The sequence below is a fragment of the Carettochelys insculpta genome, chromosome 13, assembly GCF_033958435.1.
Source record: "Carettochelys insculpta isolate YL-2023 chromosome 13, ASM3395843v1, whole genome shotgun sequence".
NCBI classification, from domain to species: domain Eukaryota; kingdom Metazoa; phylum Chordata; order Testudines; family Carettochelyidae; genus Carettochelys; species Carettochelys insculpta.
Window position 1 is genome coordinate 41,007,617 of NC_134149.1, and position 19,970 is coordinate 41,027,586.

At 46.2% G+C, this 19,970-nt stretch overlaps 1 protein-coding gene across 2 annotated transcripts in view; it reads right to left on the minus strand.

Moving 5' to 3' along the window:
- The window catches only part of PCDH19 (protocadherin 19), a 132,516-nt gene that overhangs the window by 105,539 nt on the left and 7,007 nt on the right, over positions 1–19,970 (minus strand). The gene's annotated exons all lie outside the window — the stretch shown is intronic.

Here is a 19,970-nt window from a genome sequence, read left to right on the forward strand (position 1 = left end):
TTAGATTGCATCAGGAGGACTTTCTTGTCCTGTGTAAATGGAGGGTGGGGAGAATCGGTAGACAAATCTACCCTCCCCCACTTCCAAAGTTCCCCAAAATGATTTTGCGGTAGGGGAACTGGGAATATGACATTTAGTTTTAAATACACAGACAGAGAGCAGCCATCAGCTTTGTGGAAATCTGTGAAAACAAAGGGTACTTATGAACAATTTTCATGAAATACATATACATTCTATCCTTGGTCTTTGTCACTCAAGACATTTGTATGCAAACATGGGCGTCATATTTAAGACTTTGCTATTCCACTCCATTCCCTTATTACCACCTAAGTAAAAATTATTATTGGTTGACTTTAAAACAGCAACAGGCACACACCTCAAGCAGCCACGCAGTATAGCAACCACCACCACAGCAACACTACCCCAGCAAGCAACTGTCTTGTTCACAGATGGCAGGTTGTGTGTGAAAAGTAACAATGTAACTCAACAGATCTATTCTCTGTAGGTTGTTTAAGTCCCGGTAGCTTACATTAAAGACTAACACAAGCATTTATCCCAGGTAGCCCTGCAGAGTCAGTACAGCTATGGGAGGGGAGAGCGGATTCTCTTCTGTCATACATATCACCAACACAACTAAATCTGGATTAGAGAATCTGGATTAGTGGGTGATGGAAGAGACACCTTTCAATTTTCAGATTCCAGCTGGTGTAGTCAATGCTGCCAGCTAGAGAAATCATCTTCTGGAGCTAATTTGATATGGAGGTTATTGAGCCACAGCAAGCACAGAAACCCCATGTGTCATTTCATTTTAACTAGGTAACTTCTTGCAAGAACCGTACTTTTAAAACATGAAAGGCCATTTTATGAGCTCAGTGAGAAGAAACTAAAGAAAATTCAGTGCAGAGCAGCAAAGGAATAATCTTTTTCCAGAATTTCTTCGTATACGGTCAGTAGCTTGGTACAATTTGCTAGAAACATATGAGGAACTTCCCCCAAATTCTATAAAATAGAGCCCGCCTTCCCGTAACGCACGTGCTCATTTCTTGTCACTGAGCACAACACAAAGAGCCCAGAGTTACTGTTACCAGAAAGCTTACGTAAACACAGTTTTAAAACAAAAACACAGTCCGGTACTCTTTTAAAGTGCAAACAAAATAATTTATTAGGTGATGAGCTTTCATGGGACAGGCCCACTTCTTCAGACCATAGCCATACCAGAACAGACTCAATATTTAAGGCACAGAGAACCAAAAACAGAAATCGAGGTTGACAAACGGGAAAAATATTATCAAGGTGAGAAAAATCAGAGATTACATGGACAGCAGGGGGGGGGAAGAGTCAAGAATTAGATTAAGCCAAGTGCTCTTTTGTATATTTGGCTTAATCTAATTCTTGGTTCCCCCCATCCACTTCTGCCCCTCTACCCTCTGATTTGCTCACCTTGATAATGTTTTTCTGCTTTGTCAACCTTGATTACTATTTTTGGTTCTCTGTGCCTTAAATATTGAGCCTGTTCTGGTACGGCTATGGTCTGAAGAAGTGGCTCTGTCCCACAAAAGCTCACCTAATAAATTGTTGTTTTAGTCTTTAAAGTGCTACTTGACTGCTTTTTTGTTTTGATAGTATATAGACTAGCACAGCTCCCTCTCTGTTACTATAACACTGCTCTGTGCTTCCGGGTGCCCTCTGCTGGTTCTGCAGCCTCAGCCAGACCAGCTCTTTTGCCTGACTCCATAGTGTAAAGAATCCTCTATGGCAGGGGTGGGTCACAAAGGGGAAGAGCACAGATGCCACAAAGTTCATCTCCTTTACTGACACCACCACTGCTGTCAGTTCATACCATAGTAGTAAACTATCAGCACCATGGCCAGCACACACCTCACCTAGCTACCTTTCCAGCTCAAGATCAATACACCAGGAAGGGGGTGGGGCATGGCTTCAAGCTGTAGGAAATTCAAATAAGTCAATTGCCCTATGCAGTCAAAGACTGTATTTGGCATGCACACATTATTAAAGGTCAGTGAACATGGACCCCAGCCAGCCTGAATTTGACTTTGCCAAAGTTTAACAACAGAGACAAGAACCAGGAACCAAATCTGGATCAGAAGTTCCCCAGATTTCAGGGGCATTTGAACTGCCCAAGAATGATCCCTAAATACACAGGGAAGCTGAGTTCTTATTAACATTATTGGTGTAATAAAAACTTGGTATTAGAGAGCCAGGGCTGACTTTCCTCACTGCAGTTAGTACCTGACATGTTTAGCAGTCCAATTCATCTAAATGAATGTGAATAAGGGTGTCAGAATCAGTTGAAAGTTACTTTTGCAGTTTCTCTGAAGTACAGATTGAACTTCTCTAGTCTGGCACTCTCTCATCCAGCAACATCTGTAAGATGGCATGGTTTTAGCTTGCCAGCCAACTGTTTCTCATGGGTATGGCCAAGTTTCCCATGGTCCCATAAAGTTTGTTTACAGCCACCTGTCCTGGCTCTCAGCATTCTGTGCTGTTATTTAACTCTAGTTTACTTTAAATGTCTAAGAACCCAGTAAGCAGTGGAAGTATTGGTAATGTGCTATACAATACTGACCTCCCATGTCTGCCAAATTCTCTCCTCCGGCACCAGCCAGTCCTCGGCGTGCTGGATGAGAGAGGTTCAAACTGTACTTACTAAAATTCTGCTATAGTTCAATAGTATAATATTGTCCATACATAGCTATAGATGTAGTACTAAGCATGCATATTATATATAATAAGCTTCCATAACTAGAAAAGAAACAGAAAATCTATGTTTGAAAAGAAGATCTTTGTGTTTGTTAAGCAGCCCTTGTTCAGGAGAATAACAGGCATTTGTTGAAATAGTAATCTGATCATTTTCCATCAGATTAACATATCAAAATTCCTTTCACACTCCCCATACTGTCTAGGCAGATCACTTGATACTACCATATGAAACAACTTTGAAATGCAACCTTCTGCTGCCTTAATTGTGTCTTTCATGGAATCAGCTAGTGGTGGGAAACACAAGAGTAATTGTTTAATTGTTGTTCCTAATGCAACACATTAAACTGCTACGTGCTTACACTAATACATTTAGTTTTGCAAGCCACTAATCAATGGCAATCAATAATACAGATTTTAGCGGCATTACAAAAGCAGCCAACATGGAAAAAATTAATCTTGAGTCTTATGTTATTTAGCCTAATAATGGTGAATGATATTTTTTCCAAGCACATTATTCAAGCCACAAAAAGGCAGAAATCTTTGATCTCCTTCTAACTTTTATGATTCTCAGCAATCTTTTTTTGACCCAGATTGACTGAAGCAACATCTGCAAAGCCTTTCAAAAATTGTACTCAGCATGCACTATGCCTGTCCACAGCCAAAGATAAATGTTATTATTTTAAAACCATCATCCTACTAATAGATGAGCAAACTTACTACATTAGCATAGCCTGCAGATCTCCAGCATTGGTGCGAAAGTGCCAGAGGGTTTTAGCTTAATGGAATTTTGCATACCTGACTTACCATGGGTTAATGCAATCCACCAACACAGGAATTTTAAAACCTGCCCTGTGGCATACACCTGCCATTACAAAAGATGGTATAATCCGACAAGCTCAAGACCCCAAGAGGATGGTAAAGAATTCATGTCCAGATCTCTTGTGGCCAATAGAATGCAGAAAGGTACAGACTCTCTTCTGCAGCTCAAAAATACCATATGAAAATTAGAGTTGATTTCTGTATTTATTTGATTTAATGAGAAGGGTTTTTTCCCCCCGCTCCTAAGACATTTTTTTCCTTGCAGTGTACTGAGCAGTTCCATCAGAAAGTATTGGACAAGCCATTGAGGAGGAGTTGTAGCACAGCAAATGTCATGCATCCTTTTTCAGGGCATCATTAACAACTAACCTCAGGTAGCCTAACATAACTGGGAGTCTGTGTTAAACCCACAAAGTAACAACCACTTGCTCAGTTGACATAAGCTATTGCTTTGTCCTAGTTCAAGATGCTACAGTACTCATACTCCAGTATTTACCATGATAAATCTCCCTACTGATTTCAATGGATAGCTTTGCCTGAGTAGGAACTGTGGAATCAGGCCCTTAATGCCACTCTATTATAAAATACAACTCTTATGTAATGCACATTCAGCACACCCACTAATATCAACAGGAAGCTGGGATAAAGAATCAAACCCTACAACAGAAGCATCGCCCCAAGATCGCAACAAAAAATTCAGCGCACACTGTAATTTAAATTAAAGGGTAGAACTATTTGTGCTAGAACTAAGATCATCCTGCATTTTAATTAGTAAAAAGTAATCACTACTCGACTACATGCCTCTGTATGGAACAGTAACTCATGGTTTAATAAAGCAAGTCCATGCAACCTGGCTGGGGAGCAGACAGCATGCACAAAGCTACCATATTCTATTTAACAAGCAGTCACATGCCACGGGGCAATGGGGTAGTAGTGGACAGCAAATCAGACAGGAGCTTGAAATGCAATCTGGCTGCATGAAAGAAAGAACAGACAATGCCGTCTTTGGGCTGAATATGTAAAGGTACGTCGTTAAGAAGTAGACAGGGGACACTATTTCTGTATACGGCATGCAAGACACTGCACTCTGTTCTGAGAGTGGGCACTGATATCACAGATTGGAGTTTTCCAACACAAGAATCTGTTGCATCACCTCTTCTCCCACGAGAGACCAGTGTTCTCTGCAAGCTGAGCGCTTGGGGCCACCCCGGAGAGATTCAGGTGCTGCCAGCTAACTAGCAGAGGCCCCCCAGACACCCAGAGCGAGTAGCATGTATTTCTACTGGTGGTGCACATCCACACATGCCTCCGAGCACATAAAATTTATTCTGGCCGTGGATGGAAACAATTAGAGGGAACGCTGGCAGCCAGCCAAACCAACTTCCAAAAGGTAGAGAAATAACTTCGCATTATTACCTGCTCCACACTTCTAACAACAATCCGTGAGGATGTGACAGAAGTGGGAGGTTTATTTAGGCTGAGATGAGAGGGTACATCTAGATTACGTGGAAGATCAAACCTGCCAGGATGGACCTTCCAGACTTCAAATTTCATGTGCATGGTAGAGATGCACAAAATCGAGCTCTCTCAGGTTGGCAGTTGACTCCTGAACATGGCAGGGAACAAGGAGGTTTCTCTCTCATCAACCTCCCTCTGTGAAGACAGCCAGATAAGTTGATTGCAGATAAGTCAATTCTAGCTACACATGTTTAGTACAGACCTACCCTAGGAGCGACAGAAGGAATTCCAGAAATAGAAAAGTTAGCCTGAATACAAGGTTTTGGGGGGCGGGGGGGGGAAGAAAAAAAAAAAAGAAAATCAGTGGAGACAGCATGGTGAGGCTGTGGAGTAAGCTTCTCCTGGGAAGCATCAGTATCTCATCACTTGAGATATTTACAATTATACCACACAAAACACAATGGCAGACAGCAGAGGAAAGCTCTGCACAGGCTGGAGGCTGAATTGAGTGGAATAACCTGACAAGTTCTTTGGTATTTCCGAATGGTTTTCAGAAAAACGGCACTTTTCTTCAGCACTTCATCGAGGCAAGTCTTGGCCTTTTTCACCAGCAGCATAGGTGAAAACCTGCCACTAAAAAGGTAAAACGATCACGTATTTGCTAATGCCCCTTCAGGTGACTGGGATCAAAAGGACTGAAATAAAACAGTGACAGAATTCTGCTACAGACTGCCTGCAATGGGCAAAGGAATATGACTGAGAAGTACTTGCTGAACACATAAACAAAACTAGGAGAGGGGTGGGGGTGTGGCCTGACAAAGACAACAGTTGGCCAAGTCCACAACTGATGTAAATTGGCATAGCTCTGTTCATTTTAACGGTGCCACGCTGTTTTACAGTGGTGAGTAGCTGGTCTAGCATGTAAAGGAAAGGGACTGAGAAAGGTCAACTTCAGGACAGAGGAATTTCAATAAGAATACCTTTGTGAGAAAGACGGCGCTCTCAAGTCCACTATCTTACCTGACTGAAGTGTTTCCAGTGCATCACAAGCGATTTCCAGAGCCAACCGTTAGCGGACAAAGCTGCTAATGATACAGTTCAGTCGGATGAGTGATGGCAGAGCTAAACATTAGCCTTCTGAGGAGTTAAACCAGAATGACGCAGAGGTGTTTGGGGAGTAGAGTTCCAGTGGCACTCAGGGCCATGGAGCATAATACATTTTAACTGCTGAGGGTCTGGACTCCTGAGTGGTACAGCCTGGACACAAGGAAGGCCTGCTTGTCCCAAGGATGACAGAAGGGCTGAGGTAAAGCAGGCAATGCCATAAGCTATTCCTAAGATGCTTTGACAGGGACTTTTCATTACTGATGTCCATGACCACCTGGACTAGAAATTTGGATTGAGAAACCAGAGGGACCAGCAGACACAGAAAAGCTCTAGGGTGAATCCCTTGCTCCAGTTAAGTCTGTGGCAAAAACTCCCACTGACTTCAGAGTGAGGCATTTCATCCTAGTCCTTATTTTGTGTACCTAAAACACAAATTGCAGTTTCTGTTTGCCAGCTGGCCTGTAACTGCATAGTGAGTATCTCCCATAGGTTGTGCCAAGCAAAATAGATGTGCAAATTCGAGGCCTGAAAGCCATACTGTTTTGAGATTACATTAAACCACAGTCTTTGTACCAGGTTATAGCAAGGTGGAAAGAAAAAAGGGGGTGGGGGGCAGAAAACCATTATTGTTAACTTTACTCTGGAAAACCATCTTACTTTATGTTACACCATCTTTGGAGATATTTAAGAACAAGTTGGACAAATAACAGGGATGATATAGCTGGTGCTTGGTCCTGCCATGAAGGCAGGGAACTGGACTTGACAAGCTCTTGAGGTCCCGTCCAGTTTGAGTGTTCTATAAGATTCTCCAATGAGACAACTAGTTTGGCAGTGATTTTAAAAAGGACCATGTCGAGTAGCCAAGAAGAAAAAGTCCTCTACACATATTTAAAGAGAAGTAATTTTAAAGTCCTTGCTTGCAGTGTTTTTTTAAACTCCCAGCCCAAACACACAACCATGGGCCCAAGAACCAGAAAAATCAAGAATGTTCTTGGCCAAGCACACAATGAAACAAACCAGACTACTTTTGGCCTCCAACCTAACATGTAAAATGCAGAGAAACAGCATAAATGAGGGAAAGTAATGAGATGTTCTGAAGATTGAAATTCTGTGGCCCTAGCTTTGGAAGGGTCTTTAGGAGGAACCCCTCCAGGGTGAGCCATAGAGCTTCAACACCTCTTCAGAGAGGTCCTCTCAGCTGCCACCTCTCATGCTTTGCACCCTGAGAGTCATTCAGCAAGTCCCAGAGAAATAAACCCCCAATAGCAACTGGTGCACTCTTCAGGGATTAATACCCCTCAGCAAGCGTTTGCAGGGACAATCAAACAGCCCTGTCATAAGAGGATTTATTTGTTAACTGGAACATAGCAGAGGATATTCTTAGGGTAGTCTGAAGATCTGAAGGTTAACACCAGTGTTCTCACTAATTTTTTCCATCTATGGGCTGAATAAATTTTGTTACATGCACCAATGTATGTGTGGATGTGCACCACCAGTAGAAAAACAAGTGCTGCCCATTGTGCACAGTTGTGGACACTGCTAATCAGCTGGGAGGCACCTGACTCTCTTCTGGATAGCCACCCAAGTGCTCAGTTTACAGGGAACACAAGTTAACACTTAGCCCAGAACCCTAGTGAACCTGCTGGCTTAAGCTCTTTCCTTCTCTCACTCCCACATCTTTTGTCAGACTCATGATACTTCTTCCAGCAGCCAGTTCTTATCCCCACCTCACACCTTCCTGCGGAATTACTCTTGGGCCTCCCTAAGGAGAGGTGGGGAAATTCATATCCCTCTGGGCCATTGGTTGCTACGTGTCAATGTCCAGGTATTACTTTATCACACACCCCCCCGCCCACCTAAGGCCCAGACAGCCTGGTGCCATTCACTCCTGTGTCTTGCCCTGACCCAAGAGCGGACGGTCATTTTCCATTCACTAAGTAACAAAGCAGCAGAAAACTGAGGCACACGCAAGCATCACCAAAAAATTTCCACTTTGCAGCAGTGGGACGTTGGCGGTGTCACAACACATTTGAGCCTGTTGCCGGGTCCAAACCACAGGACTCCGGTGACCTTGCAGAACCCTGAGGAGTTTCATGAAGGGCCACCACCTGGACCCAACTGCAAGACTGGCAAAACACATGATTTTCTCAGACCAGACTTGATCTTCTACTCCCTGCATCTCCTTCATGCTTGTGCAGGGTGAGTGTGAAGCCCAAATAGCAGGTGCACTTCACATTGAATTTGCACAACTGTACGTGAATTGAGCCTGCAGCGTCCATTTTTGATTCATTTATGTTTATGTTCTGATCCAGTCCACACAGAATGCACAAACAAATCCACGTCAGATCCTGGTTCCACGCAAGGTCTCTAATGCCATCTCTCACAAAAGAATATCGGCATCAGTCCTACTTCTATAGCAATCCGAGATAACACTCCCATTTGCTTCCCCAGGAGCAAGTGCAGAGCTTAGAAACCACTGCATCACTGACCCCGCAAGTGTTTTGGGGTGGGGATCACCGCCCTTTAGGATCAGTACAAAGAGAGAACAAAAAGAAATGTTAAATGAGGCCCTGACCCAAAAAGCCATGCTGTGAGAATGACAATCGGTGCAATAAATTGTTAAACATAAATACGAGCTACAGCTTTTCTCTCCGTTGCAAGGTATTAAAATGAAATTTTCAAAACTGAGCACTTGAAGTGACTGCATTAGAAGATGCATAATTTAGTTAGACCGACCTTAGAACAGAATAAAAAGCTGCTTATTTCCATAACTTTGGCCTCCAACATTATAAAAGGTCAGTGAATGTATCATGATATACAAAACAGTTCAGGAACGGTTCAGCGGAGAGGTTCTCGGTGACTTGCAATTACATGGCTATTTACGTATGTGTATATTTTAAGTGACTGTTAAGTGTTCTTGAGAGGTTCTAGAATCTCAGCACTGGAAATGAAAGTATTTTAATTATCCACAGGACAGCTATAAACACGCACCAGCAGCAGGAGCCCTGTTGATGCTGGTCTACTAACATGCTTCGGTCTTGACCTGGAGAGATTATCCCCCAAGGACAAGTTTGGGTCTCCTTGTCTTGTCTGTCCTTGGCCTCTATGTAGACTGCCAACAGTGTGGTCAACTGTGACAGCAGATCTTGTGAAATGATTGCCTAGCTGCTAGGAACAAGACTTATTTCCAGCCGATTACACAAAGCCCCCAAAACAGCAATCAGGTAGTAATGCCTCACAGTGGCCACCAACTTGTGCCAGAGATGAAGATGACCTAAAGGGGTAAGGCTACATATCCCATTAGCATTCCCATAAACCAGCCAGATGTTTGCTTTGTATCCAGGTACTATTTGTGATTTCCTTAAAAGATAAAATTCTCTCATCGCTTCAGGTTTAAAAATCAGAACAGCTACTGGCTATTTTTAAAACCATGGGGGGGCGGCGGAGAGGAGGAGTCATGATTAAATAATAAAAACATTATCACTCGTCTTTGCCAAGCTTTTAAAGAAGCAAGTCGTCCATTAGTAGATGACGCGACACGAAGGTGTATGCTCTCAACAACGAAGATGCACTAATTAGAGCAGTAACCTGTGCGTACCAATCTCATTCAGCACGAACCTTAAAGACAAGTGCTGAGTTACAGTGACCTCCCAAGGAGGAAACAAGGCCGGTAACGCTGTTGTGAAGCTTATCTTCCAACGAGCTGAACAGTACTGCAGGCTGATGCTTTAATTATGAGCTACTCTTTAAATAAGAAGCTCTTCATCAGGGCAGCATGTCTGAGTGCTGGACTTTCTCTCTGATGTGGAAGGTTTTATTTTAGTTCTATAAATGGCATTCCTCCCAGGTGAGCTACACCATCTCCAGTTATATGCTGACATTTCTCTACTAGAGGCCCACACATACATATGATATAGAATAGTACAGCTGGAAGGGGTCTTGTGAGGCCAAACAACCCACTCTCTTGCCCCCACTGCAGGACCAGGTACCATCTAGATCACTCCTAACAGAAGTTTATCTAACCTGATCTTAAATATCTCCAGTAAAGGAGATTCCACAACCTCCCTAGACAATTTATTCCAGGGCTCGACCACCCTGACAGTTAAGAAGTTTTAACTAACATCCAACCTAAACCTCCCTTGCTGCAGTTTAAGCCCATGATTTGTTTAAAAAACAAACCCTGTTACACCAGACCGGAACAGATTTCCTCAAAGCAGGCATATTAATCGGAGGGCGTTCCTTCTGGTTGTAACGCAGGAAAAACACAACTCTAGCAGATACTTTGAGAGCTTTCTGGGCTAGCGCTAAAAAGGAGAATAAGCTGTGGACAGGGAGAAGAGTGAGATTTGACAAGTAGAGAGGCTAACGCGCGCGCGCGCGCACACACACACACACACACACACACACACACACCCCGCCCCCCCACCCCTTCTCCAAGCAAAAACTGCCTCTTTCACCCGCAAAGCCATTTCCTCAGGTCACAAAAGCATTACTCACCTAGCAGAAAGAGCTTTAAAAGCTACAGGGCCCAGTCCACACCCTTTTCTCCCCATGTGAAGGGTCCTCTGAAGCCAGTATGAATAAGGCTTATTTGCATCAGTGAATAAAAGGCCACAGTCATTTCTGAGCCTATTGCTGGAGGCCAAAAGCTTAGCTCGAGTGGCCTCATTTGTGATACCTGCAGCATAACATTCCAGGTACAGGTTGAACCTCTCTAATCCAGCATTCTCTTGTCCAGCAACATCCCTAATCCGGCATGATTTTAGTTAGCCAGACATCCATTTATCCTGGGTGTGGTCATGTTTCCCACAGTCCCATAAAGTTTGTTTACAGCCACCACTCCTGGATCTCAAGTGTTCTGTGCTGTTATTTACCCCTAACTGTCTTCTAAGAGCCAGTAAGCAGTGAAAAACATGGAGATCTGTGTGTACCTGAGAGAGCCGAAAGGACCCATTGAGAGATCATCAAATCCAGTCCCCTGCACTCACAGCACGACCTGTCACCACCCCTTACAAGAGGGTTTTTTTGTTTTGTTAAAAATCTAGCCTGCCCCGAACCTTGAAAGGCCCCAGCCAAGATTGAACTCACAACTCTGAGTTTACAAGGCCTATGCTCTAACTGCCAAACTATCCCTAGCCAGGCTGCTATGCTGCTAGTCAATACTGACCTCCACTGGTCCAGCAAATGCTCTCAGCTGGCACCAGTCAGGTTCTGAGGATGCTGCACAAGAGAAGTTCAACCTGTAGTTTAGCCTGAAAACTAGCACCCCTTGGGCTTTCGTCCTAGCTGAACAGTAGAAGAACTTAGTTAACTTTGGGGTCCTAATTATGAGACTGTGCTTTTAGTGCACTCTTGGCACAAATGCATCTGGAACATGGATGGGGGAAACCAAGCCTGCGACCTCTGGAGCTTCATGCACGAGTCTCTACCACTTGAGCTAAAAGCCGGCTGGCTCTCGAATCACAGAATCACAGAACAATAGAGCTGGAAGAGACCTAAAAAAGCCATCCAGTCCGGCCCCCTGCACCAAGCAGGGCCAAACCCGTCAGATCAGCCCCGCCAGGGCTTTGTCGAGCCGAGACTTAAGCACCTCCAGGGATGGAGACTCCACTGCTCCCCTGGGGAGACCCTTCCAATGCTTCACCTCCCTCTGAGTGACAAAGTTTTTCCTAATGTTCAACCTGGACCTTTCCAACCGCAACTTGAGACCATTGTTCCGTGTTCTGCCGTCCGTGACCACTGTGAACAGCCTCTCTCCAGCCTCTTTGCAGCCTCCCTTCACTAAGTTGAAGGCTGTTATCAAGTCCCCCCTCAGTCTTCTCTTCTGCAGACTAAACAGTCCCAATTCCCCCAACCTTTCTTCATAGGTCATATGCTCCAGCCCCCTAATTGTTTTGGTTGCCCACTGATGGACCCTCTCCAGTGTATCTACATCCTTCCTATAATTGGGGGCCCAGAACTGGACACAGTACTCCAGATGCAGCCTCACCAGAACCGAATAAAGAGGAATGATCACTTCTCTGGATCTACTGGCAATGCTCCTCTTGATGCAACCTAATATGCCATTAGCCTTCTTGGCTACAACAGCACACTGTTGACTCATGTCCATCTTCTCGTCCACTACAACTCCCAGGTCTTTTTCTGAAAAACTCCTACCGAGCCAGTCGGACCCCAGCCTGTAACAATGCTTGGGATTCTTCCAGCCCAAGGGCAGGACTATTGTCCTTATTGAGCCTCATCAGATTTCTTCCAGCCCAGTCTTCCAATTTGTCTAAGTCAGTCTGGACCCCGTCCTTACCCTCCAGCATATCTACCTCTCCTCCTAGCTTAGTGTCAGCAAACTTGCTGATGGTGCAATCCAACCCCTCATCCAGGTCACTGATAAATATGTTGAATAGAACAGAACCCAGAACCGAACCTTGGGGCACTCCACTAGAAACCGACCGCCATCCCAACATTGAGCCGTTGACCACTACCCTCTGGGCCCGACCTTCTAGCCAGCTTTCAATCCATTTTACCATCCATTTACCCAATCCACATTCCTTTAACTTTCCGACAAGAATATTGTGGGAGACCATATCAATCCATTGACTTTCCCCTATCCACAGAGCCAGTCATCTCATCATAGAAACTAATCAGATTGGTCAGGCATGACTTGCCCTTCGTGAATCCATGCTGACTATTCCTGATCGCTCTCCCCTCCGCCAAGTGTTTGAGACACAGTCCTTCTCTCTGTAAGTGGTCTCAGTGCCACTCTGTGGGGCAGTGAACCACTCCCAGCAGGAGCGTGGGTAACACATCCCTAGATCGGATTTGCACATGCATAGCCATGTGCTGCTCTGGTGAGTAGGCCACGCACATGCAGCCTGGTCTCAAAATCTGGCTGCAAAAGCTTAACAGCAACAAGGAATATCTGAGGGCAGATTCCGAAGTCCTCGGAGCATCCTGCATGAAGCCTGTGGATTGGGCTAATAATAAACCAGCATCAAAGACTGAAACTGATACACAAGCTCAGTACATAGGCATTCCACATCCACATGCCACCTTCATCCCAACACATTTACACTCACTTGATTTTTCTCAGACTCGCAGTCTAATCCTGGCGGACGTACAGGGATTAGAAGCTCCAGACCCAATGGACAATAGGTTAGGCACACAAGTGAGTTCAACTATAAGCAACAAGCCACCGTGCATGCAGCTCAGACACCTGCCACTGTTTGAACTATGCCGCAGAGAAAGAGGAAGCATCTCCTGAAGAGCATTTGTCTCCACAAACAAGTCATCCTCAGGGACTTTTATTTCAAGGTTCTTAACTGTGAAAGTAAATGAGCCTCGCATTAAAGACCAGCTATATATCAAGCCAAAAAAAAAACCCATCCTCTGCTAAGGAAAGGACTGGTCTTAGAGATAGTCACTCACTGTTCAGACGCAAACATCTCGTGCTAGCTAGCATATAAAGCTACCGGGTTTACTTCCTGTGTCGACCCAGGCCGCGCCTTCCCATCAGCACAAAAATGGAGAGTAGCATGCAGGTAGAACATTAGGAAAATCTCCCTGACACTGAGATCTAATAGACTGTGCAAGAGTCTCCCAAGGGAAGTAACAGAGGCCTTATCGCTTGAGACATTTACAACTAAACTGGACAAAATCCTAGTAAATGTACTGCAGGAAACAACCCTGCACTGACTGGGAGGTAGAACGGATAAGAGAACATGTTTTTCCAGTCTCTAGCAGCTACAATTTGGTTACCTGAAACTTAAGTGGCTGGGTAAGAATCTTAATATCTAAGCAGTCAGCACCAGGAAGTGTTATAATAATATATTTTGTAAACCGGCAATTACTAATGCACAATAGCACTTATTAACATAGTACAGTCTGGCACTGAGGAACAGCTACTGTGTTCCCCTGCACTCACATGGAGGAGATTGCTGGTTGACGTCCTAGCAGATCAAGGGGGGAAGAGCCCTGGAAGTCAACCACTGTGTTTTGGTCTGGGCAGGATGAACTAGAGCTCAGGTCAAGTGAGGGACCATGGCATACTTACTTCTTAGAAGGACAGCTCTTCAGGAGCTGGGGAGAAAAGCCTGAACTGAGATTAAGCAAGGTTCTGACAAGCAGTATGAGAAAGCTGGGCTACTCCTCAACAGACAATGGACAGGTTCTGTAATATTCTTTTGTGCAGCTTCCATCTACACTGAGCATTTGTAAAGAGCCCATCACCATGCTAACTGACCAACAATCTAAGGACGAGTGACAGGCTAAACCGATTCCCAACGTTTGGAAGCTCCAGTCACACAAGCACCTAAAAGTTTGAATTTTCCGCTGAACCTCTAGGGTCTTCCAGACTTCAAGTACCTCCCAGTGCCACCCTGAGTCTGAAATACCACAACAGCCTCTCCCTGGGAACAGTGGGGTTAGTACTACAGGTTGAACCTCTCTAGTCCAGCGTCTTCGGGACCTGACTGGTCAATTTTGTGTAGCAGCATTACTAACACTTCCACGATTTAGTAGGCTCTTAGAAGACATTTGGGGGTAAATTAGAGCTAAACAACACAGACCACTGAGAGCCAGCTCTGGTGCCTGTAAAACTCTATGGGACTACAGGAAACTTGTTATACCCATGACAAGTGATTGTCCGGCTAGCTATAATCACATCAGACCACAGATTCTGCCAGGCCAGAGAGGTTCAACCTGTATTTTGAAAAAAAAAAAAAAAAAAATGCAATGGTTTTTCAAGTTCAATTTCTCACTGTGCTCAAGCCTCAGAGTAGATTTTGTGTAGGGGTTGGTTTGGTAAGCTTCCCCCCACCCCCCACTTAAACTGGTTCTCCCCCCCAGAGAAACACCCTGGGCTGCACTCCGGCACGAAAACCAAAAGGGAAACAAATCCAAGAGCTCTGCAGTTCTGCTGTAACTGCTTGTCTGGGGCATCCTGTATCAGCAGGGAGATGAGCTGGATGACTGGCCAGGTCTTTTCTAGATGTGCAACAAAGGCCCAGTGGCCAGGGATCCCTGGGTCAAATTCAGAATTCCTCAGCTAGATGCACTGACTCGATTTCCTTTTACACTGTGCATCCCTGTCCCTGCCTGTAAGTAACAAGCAACCTGAGTTTCCTGGTGGTGCCATTAGGTGCTGCCACCAGCTATGCTCTCCTGGGCCTCAAAAGCATATTGTCGAGCACAGCCGCTCCCCAGCTCTGCCTCCATCTTAGCTGGCTTCAACCTCCCACTCAGAGACCAACTTCCATGCAACTCTCCAGGGGAGGACACAAGCTACGGGGATACCACCACATATCCATTCTCCCCTCTGCACGGATCCACAACAACATTCCCCTGTGTTTTCTCTGGTTTTGGAGTTCTCAAGGCCTGAACACGCCAAGACCAGGCATGCAAAGGGACCATCCAAAACATCCAGCACTGCAGCTGAGGTACAAGGGGTATTCCGCCATTCCCTCTCCTCGAGGGACGTACATTTAGGGCACAAACAAAAGAGAATGCATCGGTGGAAAGCAATTCTGAGAGCTGAATTCATGCCAGCCTCGATACAAAGCCCAGTGATGTCAATAGAAATCTCCCATTTTTTTCCAGTGGGCTTTGGATAAGACCCTCTGAGCTCACGCAGCATCTAGAGCAGCACTTATCAAAACAGTGGGGCGAGACCTCAAAGTGGCTCACAACCCGCTTAGAATGGGCTCGGCAGCTGAGCCGTGCCAGGGCCCAGCACTGAACCCTAGTCCTGCTGCCCGGAGTTGAAACCAAAGCTTAAAGGCTTCAACTGCGGGTGGCAGGGCTCAGGTCGCAGGCCCCTGCCGAGGGTGGAAGACCTCGAGCTTCAGCTTTGGCCTCCCTGCTCAGAGTGATGGGACTTGAGCTTTGCCACCTCCCTGCCCGGGGCTTTGGGTGGGCTCAAGTTTCAGCCCTCCTCCTGGAATTGTGAAGTAATTTTTGCTGTCAGGAGGGGGTTGTGGGACAATGATGTTTGAGACGGCCTGGTCTACAGAGCAGCCTGCACTCTTCATAGACCTGTGACAATCCTGCGGCCTCCCCTCGCGCTGCTCCAGTTTAGCTGCCAGCACGCCGCTACTTTCAAGCTGACTCCCAAGCCAGAGAGAGAAACATTTCACCTATCAATACAAGCAAGTTTGTATCACCACTCCATGTTCCAGTGCCTTCCAACACACAAAGGTTATAAGCAGCAACCGGGGGGGGGAGAAGAACTCAAGTTAGGACAAAAAACGTCAGAAATGCCATTCCCTTCTGCCAGCGGCCCGCCTGCTTCACAGGGGGGGAAAAAAAGCGTTAATAGAGCAGGGACGTCTTCAGAGAGATTCACACCCAGCTGGATCCAATGCTGAACTGTAATGCAGCTGCACCAGGGAGAAATTTGTCCATAAACGCACTCTGGCTGAGTATGTCTGCTACTTTTATCCGCTGAGCTCTGGTGTCTCCCCTGCTCTTTCCCTCCTCCCCAGCCCTGCAGACCTCCAGCTGCCCACAGACAGCTCCACTTAATGCCTACAGGTGATGGATTTTTAGGACTGAATTTAGTCTGTAATATTCCATGGTGACCTCAGCACGCTCCCTACACCACTCAGCCGGCTGATACGTAGAAGCTGCCAGGAGGCGCCGATGCTGCTCTGGAGAACAGAGGCCTTTAGAAAGACATCGGCAGCCAACACCACGCTGAGGCCCTCCTCTGAAGGATACCGTTCTCCCGTCCGTACAGGCAGGAATTACTCATGGGAGGCTGCCTCCGAACACTAAAAGCTTTTGCTCGCATGCCACCTCGACAGGCCACTCCGCCCCCTCAAGTGCTATTCCGGGCGCTGCTCGGCTGAGCCGCGATGCTGATGGGAACCCTAATATGAACAAGTTCTAGACTTCTTCTGTTCCCCAGGCCCACGTGAGCTTAGGGATCCAGGATGGCTGCTGGACCAATTGCCTAAGATGGGGGTTCTGTCACAGGTCTGCCTCTAGACACAGATGGCCGGGTCTAAGCCATGAACTGCTGCCACAGTGCAGCCAGGCCCACCAACCAGGAAGCAGTTGACCTGGGGACTGGCGTTTCACCGCAGCAGTGGCAGCAGCTCTGGGTCCCTCTGAAGTGCCGCAGCAGCGCTGCTACATGCTGACATGAGGGAAGGAGGGGGCGGGGCTAGCACCATGACTAGGCTCCACCCCTTCTCCCCTTGGCCCCGCCCATTCTGGGAATGGAGCTGGGCCCCCCTCCCACTTTCATCCAGCACCCACTGTAGCTGTAATGATACAACTGTGCCACTGTAGCACTTCAGCAAAGACACCACCTATGCCCCCGAGAGGCCTTCTGCCATCGGCATAGGTCCTTTGCCTCCCTGAGAAGGGGTCGCTACATCAACAGGAGATTCACCCACTGATTTAGCGCTTTCTGCACCGGGGGTTAGGTCTGTTGAACAGCATCATTCTGAGGTGCGAATTCCCACAAGCCTAAAACACAGATATACCAACCTATTTCCTAGTGTAGACCTGGCCCAGGGAGTTCGGGTAGAGCCAAGATATCAGATTACAGCTTTTATACTAACACCAGAGGTTAAATTGAGCTTTTATCCTCTGGGACAGTGCTCTGCTCCATCGGCCATAGCCTCGTAATTGCATTTAGACTCTCTGGCTCCTGCCACTTAGAGGTTGGTGTACTGGGGAGAGGCTCTTATGTACGGATGCAAAAGTTGTCTAATCAGTAACCTGGGACAAGGCAAAACCGTAAGGCAGCACGTAAAGGCCAAGGCTGCAGTGGCAGGACAGATGTGGACTGAAAGCAGGGGGGTAAAAGCAGATGATATGCGAGACACAAAACCAACAAAGAGCCACTTTTTACTTACAAGGTAAATAACCTCCTTTAAAACACTACATCTGGATTTAACCTAAGGACTCTGTGACAACTCAAGACCTACTCAGGGACCAAATGTTATCCTGTATGCAGTGCTTGCAGAGGGGAAAATACTAGTGACTCCTTCAGGCCTCCAAGGAACCCCACCACCACCTCTTCACCAGAAGCCAGGACCCACCCAACCCCCACCCCCCAAAAGCAGCACTAGACCCTGCTAGAACCCCACATGCAAAACCGACACCTGTATCTGAATTTCTGATAACCAATAACCCCCCCCAGAACACACCTGTCAGTCAAGAGCCAGGGGCTCTACCCACACCTACCACAACATGCAGCGTCCCTCACCCAGGGCACCAAATTCCCCCACAGCAACCACGGGGTGAAATTGGATAGTTGCTTTGCACACACATGAAGTCTCGCAGAAAAATGACAAAACAAAAACATCTTATAACTGAAGGGTTTGACACTTGTGTCGCTAAACAATTCCTCCACAACAGACCCCCTCGGTCCTTGCTCTCAAAAGAAAGCTGCACAACACCTTCAAAAGACAAGCCAGGGAGTGACGCTCATAACTTGACTAGACACTAGGTGAAGAGACAGTCTTTTGTCTGCCCCACCCGTGAATGTTGTATGCAGCCTCCTTCATACAAAAATCCTTTTGTCCTATGACTGAAGAGGCGTTAATGGGCCCCTTCACTTTGGAGAGACCTCACAATGTGCTTTCACCACTCACGCAAACAACCTGTTCAACCTTGTATTATACCACTGAGTATGTTTCCCAAACCTTGAACTCAGAGGCAGGAAAGCTTCTCTCACACACACACACCCAAGTCGCTCCAATAAAAGGTATTACCTCATCCACCTGGTGTTCCTAATATCCTGGGAGAAACACAGCTAGAACGCTACGGCAAACAGTAAGACAGTGACTAGTACCAGAGGGTTGCTGTGTTAGTTGGTATCTGCCAAAACAACAAGTAGTCTTGTGGCACCTCATAGATTAAACAGAGCCATTTGGGTGTAAGCTTTTGTGGGCAACAGCCCCGTTTGTAACATGCATGGAGCAGAAATACTCTATGCCATGCACCTGGCAAAGCGGGTTTGGACATAAGCAATTCAGTGCGAATAAGGGCTACAGGATCAGGCCAACAGATACCAACTGCTTTAAAACTGGTCTGCAATCAGATGTTACAGGCAAAACCGCACTCTGGGAGCGCATCGACGCAGCACTTAAACACCCCTGCAGCTGACCCAGATCAGAGGATGAGCTGCAGGGGCTGTGAAATTGCAGTGTGGACATTTGGGCTTGGGACGGAGCCCAAACTCTGGGACCCCACCCAGGCTCCAATGCAACCTTAAACATCCACATCACAATTTTATGGCCCTGCAGTCCAAGCCCTGTGATCTCAAGTCAGCTGGTACACACAAGCCCTTGGCATTTAATCACCAGGTAGACAAAAAAGTTGAAGATCGGGAGCACCTCCGCTGCCTCCAGTGGACCCATTTTGCTTTTACACTGGTGTACTGAGAGCAAATTAGAATAGGCCATAAATATTTTAGCTGTTCTTCCCACTTGGTTATTCCGTTTAAACTAGGAAACATGACAAACCTTTGATTGTTTGGTTTAATACCGAACAACAATTCAAAGAGAAACAAACAAGCAGCAGAAAACGATGCCCGTGATGTACGGAAAACACCTGAGGGAATTAGAGGAAGTCGGTGAGTGTGACCAGGGCCACAGACACTCCACCTCACTCCTCCCTATTTAGGAAGGCACCGGCCATCCTCTATTTCAATGGTCACTCCTAGTCTACACCCAAGGGCGAGGGCACCCTTGGGACCCGACCAGTGCTGGACAACAGGAGGTCAATATTGCCTAGCATATTACCAATGCTTCCACTGCTTACTGGGCTCTTAGAAGATACTGCAGGGTAAATTACAGCTAAATAATAGCACAGAACAGTGAGAGCCAGAACTGGTGGCTGTAAAAAGACTTTATGGGACC